Genomic DNA, 13,746 nt, shown 5'->3' with positions numbered 1-13,746 from the left:
CTATAAGACAAAAAGAATTTGTCTAAGAATGACTCAACTTCTAACAATCATGTAAGAACTAATTATGCTGTCAGAAGTGCCCTATACACAAAGTTAAAAATGAAAAAGAGAACAAAGAAGTTATTAAAAGAACACCAAGAAAATACTTTGCACAGCTCTATAATAATAAAACCTAGAAGAAATGAACAGTAGTCTAAGAAAATATAAATTTCCAAAATTGGCCCTTGAAGAGGTAGTAAATCTAAATAAATCAATTTTCATGGAAAAAAATAAAGTTGTCACAGAATTACTACTTAAAAATGTGCAGGACCCAGATGGTTTTACAGATGAATTATTTCAAACTTTCCAGGAACAAATTGTTTCTATGTTATATAAACTGGTCCAGAACTTGGATAAAGAAAGAAACTGTTTCTCTTCCTTATATGAAGTTAGCATCCATTTAACAAGGAGAGCACAAACTTCAGACCAATCGCCCTTGAAAGAACTGACACAAAACTCCCAAGTAAAAGATAAACCCATTTACTTTAAATATTTTTCAATGATAAAGAATGACCCAGCAAAGTTAATTTAAAAAATGCAAGGATAGTTCAATAGTGGGCAATGTATTAATAGATCAAAAGGAAAATCATATTATTATTTTATACTACAAAAAAAAAAAAAAGAGGAGGCTTTTATTTTTATAAACTTGACCTAGGAAAATGCACAGATACTCCATGGTTGGCATAACTGTGACCTGCCCTTAAAATGAGTATGAAATAGTTAAAAAAGGCGCCTTGAGATGTCACAAGGCAGCATAAACTCCACATGTTCTGTGCAGTGAAGGATCCTGTCTCAATCTGATTCTATCTACACCCTCCTCCCAGAAATGGAGGCTGAAAGGCCAAGTCCGTCACACAGCACTGCCCTGGAGAAGAGTGAGTATAGGTAGAGTATGGGGGGATAGTGCAGGAAGCCACGGCTGGCATTTTAATTACCACGCTCTCAGGGAGAAATACAACCGATGGAGCAAACGCCAGTGCAAGAGTTCCTTCTCTGGGACGGACATTACAGCTCCGGTGTGGAGAAGTGATCCTTGCACTTAGGTGAGAGAGGACCTGAACAGTGGGAACAGAAAAAAGTCACTGATGCAACTCAATAGAAGAGAAGCATCCAAACTGGGGCAGAACCAAAACCATGACCTTAGCCACACCTGGAACCACACTTGGTATGTGCTCTATTTAGGGATATTTATTGCTAATTAAGTTCATCCTACAAATTGTAAGGTAAAGAGAGAGGGATGCGCCAAGCATGTGACACAAGGCCATGAAGACCTTGGGGCCTACAGGCACATTGCCACTTTTTAAGGACAGGCTCCTGAACTGCTTTGCTTGGTTTGGTTTTGTCTTTTTACCAGCGCTGGCATGAGAAGTGCCTCTGGCTCTGGCTTCAGGTGAAAACCACCGGCCACTCTAGCCCGTGCTTATAGAGGAAGAAGTTGGTATATGAAGCAAAGGCAGCCTGATTGTGGACCCTGCAGTCATTAAGCAAACAGTAGAGGCTGAAAATTCAATATATTGAAATTTAAGTGAAAAGATGATGTTTGAAATTTGAGCACATGAGATCCTTTTAAAAATATACTTTGACGGGGAGAGCGCCTGGGTGGCTCAGTCGTTAAGCGTCTGCCTTTGGCTCAGGTCATGATCCCGGGGTCCTGGGATTGAGCCCCTGCATCGGGCTCCCTGCTCAGCGGGAAGCTTGCTTCTCCCTCTCCCACTCCCCCTGCTTCTGTTCTCTCTCTCACTGTCTCTCTCTTTCTGTCAAATAAATAAATAAAATCTATAAATAAATAAATAAAAATATAGTTTGGGGAGAGGGCAGAGCTCCTCAGAATCTACCTACCTACCCAGATGAAAAATGGGTACTTGTCACAAATCACATTTTATTTTTTTAAAATAGGCTTTTTTTTTTTTTTGAGCTATTTTGGAATCATAGCAATGTTGATTAGAAGGTACAAATAGTTCCCATATATCTCCTGTCCCACACATGCACAGCGTCCCCTAGTAGAGTGGTACCTTTGGGACAATGGATGCATCTACATTGATGTACCGATATCACCAGGAGCCCATAGTTGACACTAGGGTGTGTTCTTGGCATTGTACATTCTATGAGTTTTGAAAAATTCATAATAGCAAGTATTCACCATTATAGTTATCATACAGAGTTGTTTCACTGCCTTAAATATTTTCTGTGTCCAGCCTACTCATTCATCCGTCCCCCTAACCTCTAGAAACCATTGATCTTTATACTGTCAACATAGTTCCACCTTTCTCAGAATGTCATATAGTTGGAATCATTTGGATTTATCCTTTCCAGATTGGTTTCTTTCACCTGCTAATATGCATTTATCTTTCCTCCATACCTTTCCATGGCCCGTTCATTTCTTTTCAGCACTGAATAATACTCCATTGTCTGGACATACCACAATGTATTTATCCATTCTCCTGCTGAAGGACATCTTGGTTACTTTGAAGTTCTGTCAATAATGAACAAAGCAGTTATAAACATCTGCATGCAAGTTTTTCTGTGGAAATGTGTTCCACGCCTTTGGGTAAATACCAAGGAGTGCAATTGTTGGATTGCATGGCAAGAAGATGTTAGCTTTCTAAGAAATTGCCAAACTGTCTTCAAAATGGCTATTTTGCATTCCCACCAGCTGTGAGTGAGAGCTTCAGTGGCTCCACATATGAAGCAACTTTTAGAGTAAACTTATTTAGTCAAACAGGTAGGCATGGCCCAAGGCCTCAGGACCCCAAAACACTCTGATGAGGCAGAATATTCCAAGTTGTCAGAAGTTATCTCCTAGCAGTTAGCCAAGGGCCATCCCTGAAGACAGGCCTTTCTCTGGAATGTGATGAGTTTGAACAACCGAAGTCTCCTGAGTTAACTCTTTTCTACTCCTAAAGCACAAGTCCTGAGCATCCAGCTGTTCCCAGTAAGTACTTGATCTACACCCAGTTGCTCTCAGTAAGCACCTGGTCTATGCCTAACACCCACCATGCATTAGTATGAGAAAGGAAAGCGCATTTGACTTTCTACCAGGCAGTCTGAAGTAACAGACACAGTCCTTGGCAAGGCTGGGAGTCGACCCTAGAGAACAATGCACTCTGGATGGGGAATGCCCCATCTCTCTCATAACCAGAAAATTTGAGTTCAGGACACAGAGGGTGAAGCTGAAAATGATGGTACTCTTAATGACACCTAAAGGCCCAGTCTCAATATTTCAGGTTAGACAAGGCCAGACCGAGAAAAATAGTACACACCATTTTAAGGAAGTTGAATTTAACCTGGAGCTAATGAGAAGTTATTGAAGGAATTTACATGGGCTACTGCAGACTAACGTTTATATTTTTAAAATATTGCTCTGAACACAATGAGGATGGAGGGAGACAGGAATGGATGCCAATTTAGGAGGTTGCTGCATTAATTAAGGCCAACACTAAGGACTGAACAAAGACAGTAACCGTAGGAGTGGAGAGTTCAGATGAGAGATATTCAGGGAGTAAAACTGTTGTGCAGGGAAGCATCTAGCACAATGGTCACATCCTGGGTTAGATGAGAGAAAGAGAGCACCTTAGTCCCAGGCTTCCAGTAGGAAATAAACAGAAAGGTGTAACATGCACATGGTGGACACCACATAGGAAGGGTTAATAGCATCTTTAGTAAGTTGACTATTGGAGGAGGAATTTTAGGAAGATTATTCTGAAAGCAGTAAGTCATAGGCACCAGAGAGAGGGGAAAGCAAAACCTGAGATACCCTAACTAGGGTGTGACAGACTAGAAAAGGCATAAGCACCAGTGAACTTTCAAAAGAAAGATCCCCAAGTTCTGATGTTTGATTAGTAGAATACAATGAATGAGGGGTAGAAAAATGAGTCACACTTCCAACTTTTAGTTCCTGGCGACATACCAAAGTTACATGACTGGAGTCCCATGGATAAATAATATTATTAATTCCAATAAGAAACTTCCATTTGAATTTTATTGTATGGTTAAATTATTTCTCTCCATTTGGCACAAAAGTCTCATTACACTTAGAACCATAATCCCCATTGGGAAAAGAAGTTTTCTTGCCCAGAATTGAGCTGATTGCCAAATTCCTGTTTGTGCTGATGATGTTTAAGTGCCATAGCTTTTGTTTCTAGGTTACTCTTGCTCCCTGATGAATGGGGATTTAGTTTGTGGAGCCATTTAATACACCAAGTTTTAAAGCCTGATTGTAACTTCTGGTTCGAGATGTTTGACCTTTTATCCACATTTAAATATCTGAAAAACATTTGGAAACTTCAGCTGGGAGATCAAACAAAATTCTGTCACAAAGGTTCCTGACCTTTCTACATCTCTGAGAAAAGGAATTAAGACTTCAGGTTTTCTTAATACACATTTGAAACTAAGCTCATTGATTGAGAGCTTTCTGTTCTGCATTTGGCTCCGTGGCTTCACCCCGTGTCAGTGTGAAATCTGTCGCTCTTTATCCGTTATTTTCTCTTTTTTCCTCTGACCTCTATAAAGTTCAACTGACTTTCAGGTGAATAAATACAAGTCCAGATTGTGTTTAGATTTTAGTAGGCATTGCCAAAATGGTCAGAGTCTTAAACTGGGAAGCTAAAATGTCAGTAATTCAAACACTGGCTGGCAGAAGGTTGACTTAAATTTGAGACCTCAGTATTGTTTTCATTTGAGTTAAACTGAGTATTTTCCATTGCTTCATTTATTCGTTCAGTAACTCCTTTTTAGGGCATACTGTGTGCCAGGTACTTGGGATGCATCAGTGAATAAAACAAAGACCTTTCATTCATAAAGCTCATACTTGAGTGGGGATATAAAATTATAAGCCTAATAGGTAAGTATATCTATGGTATGTGAGGAGGTGATTAGTTCTCTGGGAACAAGAAAAGTGTAGAGCAGGCTAGGGAGGAATTAGGAGAGGAGGTGTGGTGGAGAAGTTGCTATATTAAATATAGAGATCAAGGGGGACATTGTGGAGGAGGTGAGATAGGAGCATAAGCCTGAAGGAGGTGAGGAAAATAACCAGAAAGATATCTGGGAAAAGAGCATTCCAGGCAAAGGTAAGAGGAAAAGCAAAGACTTTAAAGCAGGATGCTGCCTAGAATGTTCCAGAAGCAGTAAGTAGGCAGGTTGTCCCAGGGTGGTGGGGGGGGAGGTTAGCCGAGGACATAGGCTGTTGCAAGCATAGGCATGAATAGGTATTCCGAAATACCTGACAACTTCAAGACCATAACTGGCGCTTGATGTGGCCATAACAATGCAACTTTTGCTTCATTCTCCCACTGCCCAAATGAATTTTCTGCTTGTTAAGCTCATATTTTCACCATCCTTCCAAGTCGTTCCTGTCTACTTCTACCTCTATGCCCTTGTACATCCCTCATGGCACCATACTTCAGACCTTTATCCTAGTAGCAAAATCCTCCCCTTTGCTAAGGTCACCTCATGGTCTACCCACCCTCGGTGAGGTTTTCCTTAAATTCATTTACCCATTTTCTTTCATTTACTCAGTGCCACACAGTTTAATCCCTTGAGTATCTGCTATCTTGTGTCATGCCTTTATTATGTCATGCATGCCAATCTTTTCCTAGAAAGTATGTACTTCCTAAAGTCTGAAATCATTCATCTGTTTCTAACAAGGCTTTGCTGTTAAATATAACTGGGAATACAGACGTGAGTAAGACTCTACCACTATCCTGGAGGAGTTCAATCTGGAGAGAAAATGGCTGGCAAATCACGACCAGTGATACTCTAGGATCTCTATATAGCTGTGACTCTGAGAATGACAGAGCACTCTGAACAGAGAGGAAAAGAGGAACCAATATACATTAGATGCCACACATCATCTCATTTAATTCCTACAATTGTCTTGCAGATAGAAGTTATAAGCTTCATTTTAGAAGATAAGGACATTGAGGTCCAGAGAGGTGAAGTTTCTTGACCATGGTTCCTCAGGTAGATATAATCAGTCCTGGGACAGGATTTAGGCCTTTGATTTTCATTTAACTACACAATTCTTCCATTCACTTATTATCCTTTACCAGTCCGAAGAACACAGCAACTAAGAAATATGTTTTATACCAGTCAAATAAAATAGCAATTTCTTTCATTTGTCCTTATGTTGCCTTTCAAATATCAGAGGATGCCCATGGTAAACACACTTTTCTTTATTTTATAAACTTCAATCTTGTCTCTCCTCAGACTTCGATTTAAGAAAAATGAAATCCAGTTCTAGCTATATTTTTCTCTTGTAATTCCTATTATATGTTTGTTTAAAGATCAGTTGTGAAACGAAAATGTCAAGTTTGAATTCTAACTCTGCCTTTCATTTATTACAGGTTACTCAATTTAGCGGTTTTAGGTTGCTCCACTTGTAAAACAGAGACACTGGTATGAGGATCCTGGTAGAATTAATTAATATTTTTAAAATATCTGATACTATGCGACTGAAAAATACTAGTTAAGTGAACACAATTTCAGTTTTCATTGCATGTGTAGGAAACATTATAGGATACATACATTAGCGTGTTAGATAATTAGGTGACTTCTCAAGTTAATTCTTAAGGAAAAAAGACCATCCAAATGAGAACAAGCAGGAGCTGTATGTTCAGAACTCGCTATCACAAGGGAGTCAGCCACCATCACTTGCATTGCAGCAGAGATATAGAAGCAAGCAGAGAAGTAGGAAAATTTTATGGTACAAAGAAGGGAACTTTTAGATGTGCTCTAACCGGAGGCTGTGGCATGGGGAAGTTGTAGTTAGGCTAAATAGAAGTGGGACATCCTAAGTGAGTGGTTTAGAGTGCATATCTGGTTTTCTCTCATTGGCCATTAGGCGGGAGCAGAGACAAGAATTAGGGAAGCTGTCAGTTATTCATCAAGTCCTGGCCATTTTGTTATGGACATTATTGTTTGGCTTCCTGGATTAGTTGCTACCGGTAATGGTCTGACTTTCCACAAGTCTGACGTCCAGAAGGTTGACTTCCTAGGCTAGTTAAAGTAGGTAATGGATTCATTTCCTGGGCTGGTTGCTGCACATTGTGGGTCAGAGTTCTATTTTCACACAAGGCTTGGCCTTTGCCTGTTTGTACATTCAGTCTCTCAGTGCAGGTTTATTCAAAGTTGAGTTAGCAGGTCTCTATGTTTTACAGGACTCTACATTCACTTTAATGAGTTGCTGTTTTTAAAAATTTTAGTTCTAGAAGCATCTAGAATACATGTGCTAATTTTTCTAAGCATTAACCTCATTAAATTTGATATATTAATAATTTGGGTATGCCCTTCTCTTGTCAAAACTTTTAGCAAATATTCCAAATGTGACTTAGAATTTCTATCATGATTTATTAGAAAATATATGTAGAATAGAAAAGTCACTGTCTTATTGTAAAGAGTTTATTACCATTGTTTATCACCAGTGTCACCATTGTTAATTGGTCCTTCAGAAAAGTTAGATTGACCATATATGTGTTTTATTCTTTGAAGGCTTATAGGAAAACAAACAAACAAACAAAAATAAACATACAGCTGGCATTCAAGATGCTACACACTAAACAACAGGAAATTTCTAGAAAATAAAATCACACTTAAAACTCCCCATAACAAAAATCACAGTAGCCAACACAGGAAAGGTAATTCAGGCATGTGCTGAGAGAGTCATAAGACACCATCAACACTGTGGTTTCAGTAAATATTCTCTTGGTCATTTCAAATGAAGGTAGCCAGAAAGACAGTAGACATTTGTCCACTGCTTGCTTGGATAATTTTTGATTAATGACCCATCTCCCCACTACTCTTAGTTCTCATTATCAGAGGTCAGATGAGACCTCTCCTAGCCCTAGGGGGCAAACCCAAGCCTAAGCTAATCAGTATGTCAAATTTCATGACTACAGTGATTGGTTCAAAGGTGGGCTCCTGACCTCACCTGGTCCAACCGGAATAAATGTCAGAACTTTTCATGAGAATGCTGGAACAAATACTCTCATAATTCTCCTGGTGGGCATGAGCCACAAAAACTATTCCCTAAGGGCAGTGGCAGCCAGCTTGCAAGCACAAGAGTGCAAGTTCAGGAATAAGACCCACAAAGATGAAGCACGGCCCAGCAGTGTATGGGAGAAACTCGGTGTCCTGCCTTCTTAAGGGAAGAAAAACCCAGTTCTTCCCTACTATGAGTCTCTGCCTTTGTGAGTCACCTTTACTACTTGCACAGAACACTTGACTTCTGACCCTTCTGGGCATCAAATGTATGGAGGTTTTTCCCGCACAAAAGCAGGCAATTCTCTGTGACACCAGATCAGTATCCTACAATTTAACTCAATGCTGACACTACCTACCTGGAGATAGTACCTGACCCCAGATCCTACAGGCTAAAGGTTTAGTCTCACAAGACAGTGCTTTCCCACCCTCCCCACCTCCCCTCCCCACAACCCTGCCCCTTCAGATGCCAGTTCCAAGTCCAGGCTGTCCCCTATGCTTCTGACCAACTGATTATGGGTTGCAGGGTCTAACAACCCCCTCCTTGGAGTCAAGTAATTTGAGCAGCTGACAAAACTCAGGGAGGCACTTACTTACATTGACCAGTTTATTTACCAGATACGATAAAGGATACAGAGGAACAGCCAGATGGAGAAATACAGAGAGTGGGGTCTGGGAGATTCTGGAGCTCAGGAGTGTCTGTGCCCATGGAGCTGGGGGTGCATCACCTTCTGGGACATGAATGTATTTGCCAGCCCGGAAGCTCTCCAAACCACTATTGGTATTTTGTGGAGGCTTCTCCTGTAGTCATGATCAATCATTAACTCCATTCACAGCCCCTGTCTGCCCTGGAGAATGAGGAGCAGGACTGCAAATCATGGCTTTTCGCAGCTTCTCATCAAGGCTTGGTCTTTCCAGTAACCAGCCCTAACCCAGGAGCCAGTCAGGAGCCCCACCCACAGTCACCTCAGTAGAACAAAAGATCCTCCTAGTGTTCTTATCACTTAGGAATTTATGAGGGTTTTAGGAGCTCAGAGTCAGGACCTGGCAGCAGAGACCAATATATGTATTTCTGTTACCTCACAAGCTGTAAAGAGAGAAAAACCAGAGAGTAACTGATGGTATTGTTCGAATCTATTTTCCTAATTATCACTGTATAGTCTTCTCCCAATTAGAAAATAAACATAGGGGCCGCCTGGGTGGCTCAGTGGTTAAGCCTCTGCCTTCAGCTCTGGTCGTGATCTGAGGGTCCTGGGATCCAGCCCTGCATCAGGCTCTCTGCTCAGCAGGGAGCCTGCTTCCCCCTCTCTCTTTGCCTGCCTCTCTGCCTACTTGTGATCTCTCTCTCTCTGTCAAAATAAAAAAATAAAAAAAGAAAGAAAATAAACATAGAAAAGCACAAAGATAACATAAACAAGGCTAAAGAAGTAAATAACCCACTGCCCATAATCCTATCATCTAGAGATGGCCTGGTGAACATTTCAGAGGGCAGACCTCCAATGGACAGGCACCTGGATGACAAGCTTGTATCTAGAAACTGGGGGCTGTATTTGAGGAACAAACCAGAAAAGCAACACATATCCTATTTATCACCAATAACAGTGGACTGCGATTGCCATGCAAAATGCTGAATGTTTTTCCACAAAAGCACTGCAGCAAGGATGATTATTTCTCGCAAGGAACAGCTACGGTGGCAAACCAGCGAGCAGTATAAGAAATACGGCAGGTCCAAGCCAGGTCTGATTTGACAAACTCACACAGATCATCTCAGTGTCAAAGAAAAACTGTGAAGTCTCTAGCTGCCGCTGAGGCAAAAGGACTCCCTTTGAAGAGGAGAGACCTGTTCCAATCCCTAAGGCTGTCCTGCCCTCAGGAAGCTTTCCATCAAGAAATGTGCTTTAGAGCCCCCCCAGGTGGGAAGGCAAATGAGCAGCCAAGGGCTTAGAGTGATTTATTTGATCCGAGAAGTGCCTTCATTTCAGGCCTTTAAAGCTCTCTACTCCTTAAGGCGAAAGATCTCACTCGCGGAGACATTTCTGGGCAGTAAGAGAACAAAGCTTGGTGCCCTAGTCCTACAGAGACATTTTCCTTACATGTGAAAGAAACAAAATGTGACTGAGCTAGAGTTATGTAAATGAGCCAGAGACAGCCCCTGTTCACTGAAAATGGCCCCATTGCTATTTACTTCCTCACAGCAGGCTAAGACCTTTTGCCCCAAGCCTGCCGGTGCCAACCTTCAGTGCTCACACATCAAATTGCTTTAAATAGAATCCAAATAAACATATTTTTAGCCTTTTGGAGCCTACCTACTTTACAAACCTGTGAAACTGCACCCAATATCTGCTAAGCATAGATAAGACAAAGCCTGCAGCCATAAAGGAAGCCAACCCCTAGTTGCCCTTCAGAGTTCTCTGACCCAGAAACTCCCCCTCTTACTGTTGAACCACAGCACCCAAACACAGAGCCCCCACTCTGATTTCCCCCTACCTCTCTAGGACTTCCTCTGCCCTATTCCCCTTCTGGGTGGCGGCCCCACGGTGATGCTTCTGGAAGGTCTCTTGCCGGAAGGGGCTTTCCCCGCCATGCTGCCCGTCTATGCCCTCCCCAGCCAAGTTGGTGTATGTGACTGTGGTCCCTTCTTTACCTTGTTCAACCCTGGCATCTCTGAACTTACCAGAGCCAGCCGAGTCCAGTCTTTCCTAATGTATTTGTGCTATTTTGTTCAGAAACAATGTATCCCCCAAATCTTATCAATTAAACGAATTTCATTGTATATTAATATTAATATACTTCTCCTGCTCCCCCAAGTTTTGAACCAACTGACAGATAAACGAGTCAAGAGGACGGTGATCAAATTTCTGAAACAACTATGAAGACTAACGCGTTGGTGCGTAGCAGCAAGGGCCGTCCCCATGCTCCACCAAGAATTAGGCGCAGTTAGTCATTGGGTCTCGGTCTCAGGAGGGGATGGAGATGTGACTCTCCTACTCCAGCAGCAGATCAGATCTCAATCCCTCCAGGCAGCCAGGCAGATGCACCCTACTGCGACGGGCAGAGGCTAGAGCTCGGGCTTTCCTCAGCTGCCCCAGCCAGAGAAGCCACTAATGACCAGGCAGAGAGAAGCTAAGAGCTTCCTCATGGCTTCCCCACAGGAAGAAACAGCAGGATTGGGAGTCAGTGTTCTCAAGAGCACATTCTCTTCTATGACTGTAACTGTAAACACAAAATATTGCTGTGGAACGAGTTTAGCTTCCAGATGATTCGGTTTTCCTCGAGAACCACTACCTTGACAGTCCCACGTTTAAAGGAGGAATACTACACCTTCTTCTCATGAAAACATTGATTCAAATACTCAAGCTCTACCAAGGAAAAGGACTACGTTTATTTTTACATTTAGGGTAACAACATACATGCCTAAAAATACATCAGCTTAACTAACAGTTACATCAAAAGTTAATCAAAATCTTTAAGCTAGGGGTCATTGACTGAGAACCCCTAGCTTAGGGTTATGAAACTTCCGGGTTGTCTTTTCTAGGAAAACATAGCACAGTTTGGGGTGGGTTTAGAACTTCTTGTAGGGATGACTTTCCGGTTTTTCAAAATGAACAGGTCCATCTCAGTTCGAAGAAAGAAGAGGCCGAGAGCTCCAGCAGTGGCGACAGCCTAAAATACAGGAAAGGAAAGTACGTGTGGGAACACCTCATCCTAAGTGTCTTGAAGGCAGGTTGTCCTATGATGTTTAGCAAGTCACAACCTGGATGACTAATTCCATAGGCTCACGTATCTGCCTGGCACGCTTCTGTGTTCCGAGGTGCGCTTGTAAATAGTAATCTGGTGGAAATGAAGTACACAGAACTTCAGTGACAGGAAATAAGGACGGAAAAGTTTTGAGCCCACGAGAACAAGAGGTTATATGAGGGTACTGTGGCTTTAACTCTAAGCCCTGAAACCCGGAGCGTGTTGTGACACTGTTGTGACATTTAAGAAGAGTTACACCAGACAATTTAGATTTCACTGTGACATATGCTGTATAAATTCTTTAATGTTTAGCTTATCTTGCACTAAACAGCAGAAGAATACTTAGTAAGTGCAAGTAGGTCAACATCACTTTAATTTGCATTATCAGTTCAGAAGAACATTTTACACTATATGTGTTGTGATAAAACACTGTGTCATTTCTGTCACCCGATGCGGAGTATTTTTAGGTCTTTGCACATTATGTGTAGAGATATTTGGTATTGCCTTTAATGTAACTTGCCATCTGTGTTCTAGTTTCTAAGCATTGGCAGAAGTGAGCTAAAAGCATTGGCCAAACTTCAAGGGGTTAAGATTTTTGCTAACAAATATGGACTATTTGATATGAAAACCATCATTGTTTGATATGTCAAATAAAACATTTGTCAATCAAAAGTCTTTAAGCACTGGGCTATGTGACATTTACTCTTTTATAAACCAACAAAGTCCCTGGTGGCATGCCTTTTTTCCTCTCATTTAAATAGTAGTAGGAGAACAAATCATACTTCAGGGCAAGTTGATAACTGCCAGTCACGATTCCTGCCTTGTTTACTATAATGAGGAGGGTAATAAATGCATCTGACCATTTCGGCTGGCATTTGCATAGATGAATGATTTGTCCAGTCAGTCGCTCTCCAGTGATTTGGGTCTTTTTGTCAGCACAAAGAGCATTCAGTCTCTCTGGAATTTACAGCAGCCAAGCTCTCATTAGCAAACATCCTTTACCATGAATGATTCAAATAATTACCACTGAAATAATAAACTGTTTCACAAAAACATTTTATTTGATGGCTCCAAACATCAACTTTTCTGAATTGTTGACATTCAAATAAGCCAGAGAGCTTCATTGTTAAGGAACAATGGCTCTCTTGTTAAAGGGTGGGCATTGTTTTACCTCCAATAGACCTTTAAACTTGGCCAGCTATCAAATGCGTCCCTCAGACTGCCAGCCAACATTCTGGGTAATCAGAGGGCATGTACCAGATGGAGCTGTTAAAACTTTACATATTCAAACTCCAGGAAATTTTCTTTAGATTTTCTTTGGAGGTTGCAAACCTAGAACTCCAGATTAATTAGCAGCTGCTACTTTGTATCCTTTTGCACCTCGTGGAGCCAAATAATATTAAATGTCCTCACTTATACTAAGCTGTTCAAGTGCGAGTTCTTCGCTGTAATGGTATTCTATGTGTATAATTAAGTGTTATTTGATATACTTTTGGAGTTCAAACAAATGAGCAAGCAACAATTATACCTTATTATGATCTTCTCTAGTGCATAGCCATAGGGTTGCTCTCAGTGCATTACCAAATTCATAGCACCAGGCAGACAGCAGTTCCTGTTATCAACTTTTTTTCACCCTCTGCGCCATGCATAATTTAGAGAGTTTTATTAATTTTGAGTCGGTTTAATGTATGCGCATGTTCTAAAGATCTAGGTAGATTGTATGACTAAGTTTAGCTTTCATAGTGCAATTGTTTATGCATGTAAATGTCTGAAAAATATTTTCCCTCAAAGCTTAAAAAGCTGTGGTTTCATTTAAATAGATTAACTTGCACATTGCACTTTCTTCCTTACCTGCAAGGAAAAATTCAGGAAGGGAACGAATGGAATATATTTTTGTGCTTTGCAAATTTCCTCATTACTTTGCTTTCACTTTCAAATTTAGACACGTTATATATAGCAAGAATGGAAAACCGTCAACAATACTGAAATACCTTG

Source organism: Enhydra lutris, unplaced genomic scaffold (assembly GCF_002288905.1).
Source record: "Enhydra lutris kenyoni isolate GAN:26980312 unplaced genomic scaffold, ASM228890v2 scaffoldscaffold58, whole genome shotgun sequence".
In the NCBI taxonomy this organism is placed as follows: domain Eukaryota; kingdom Metazoa; phylum Chordata; class Mammalia; order Carnivora; family Mustelidae; genus Enhydra; species Enhydra lutris.
The sequence above is the reverse complement of the archived record's forward strand: the minus strand, read 5'-3'. Positions refer to the sequence as shown.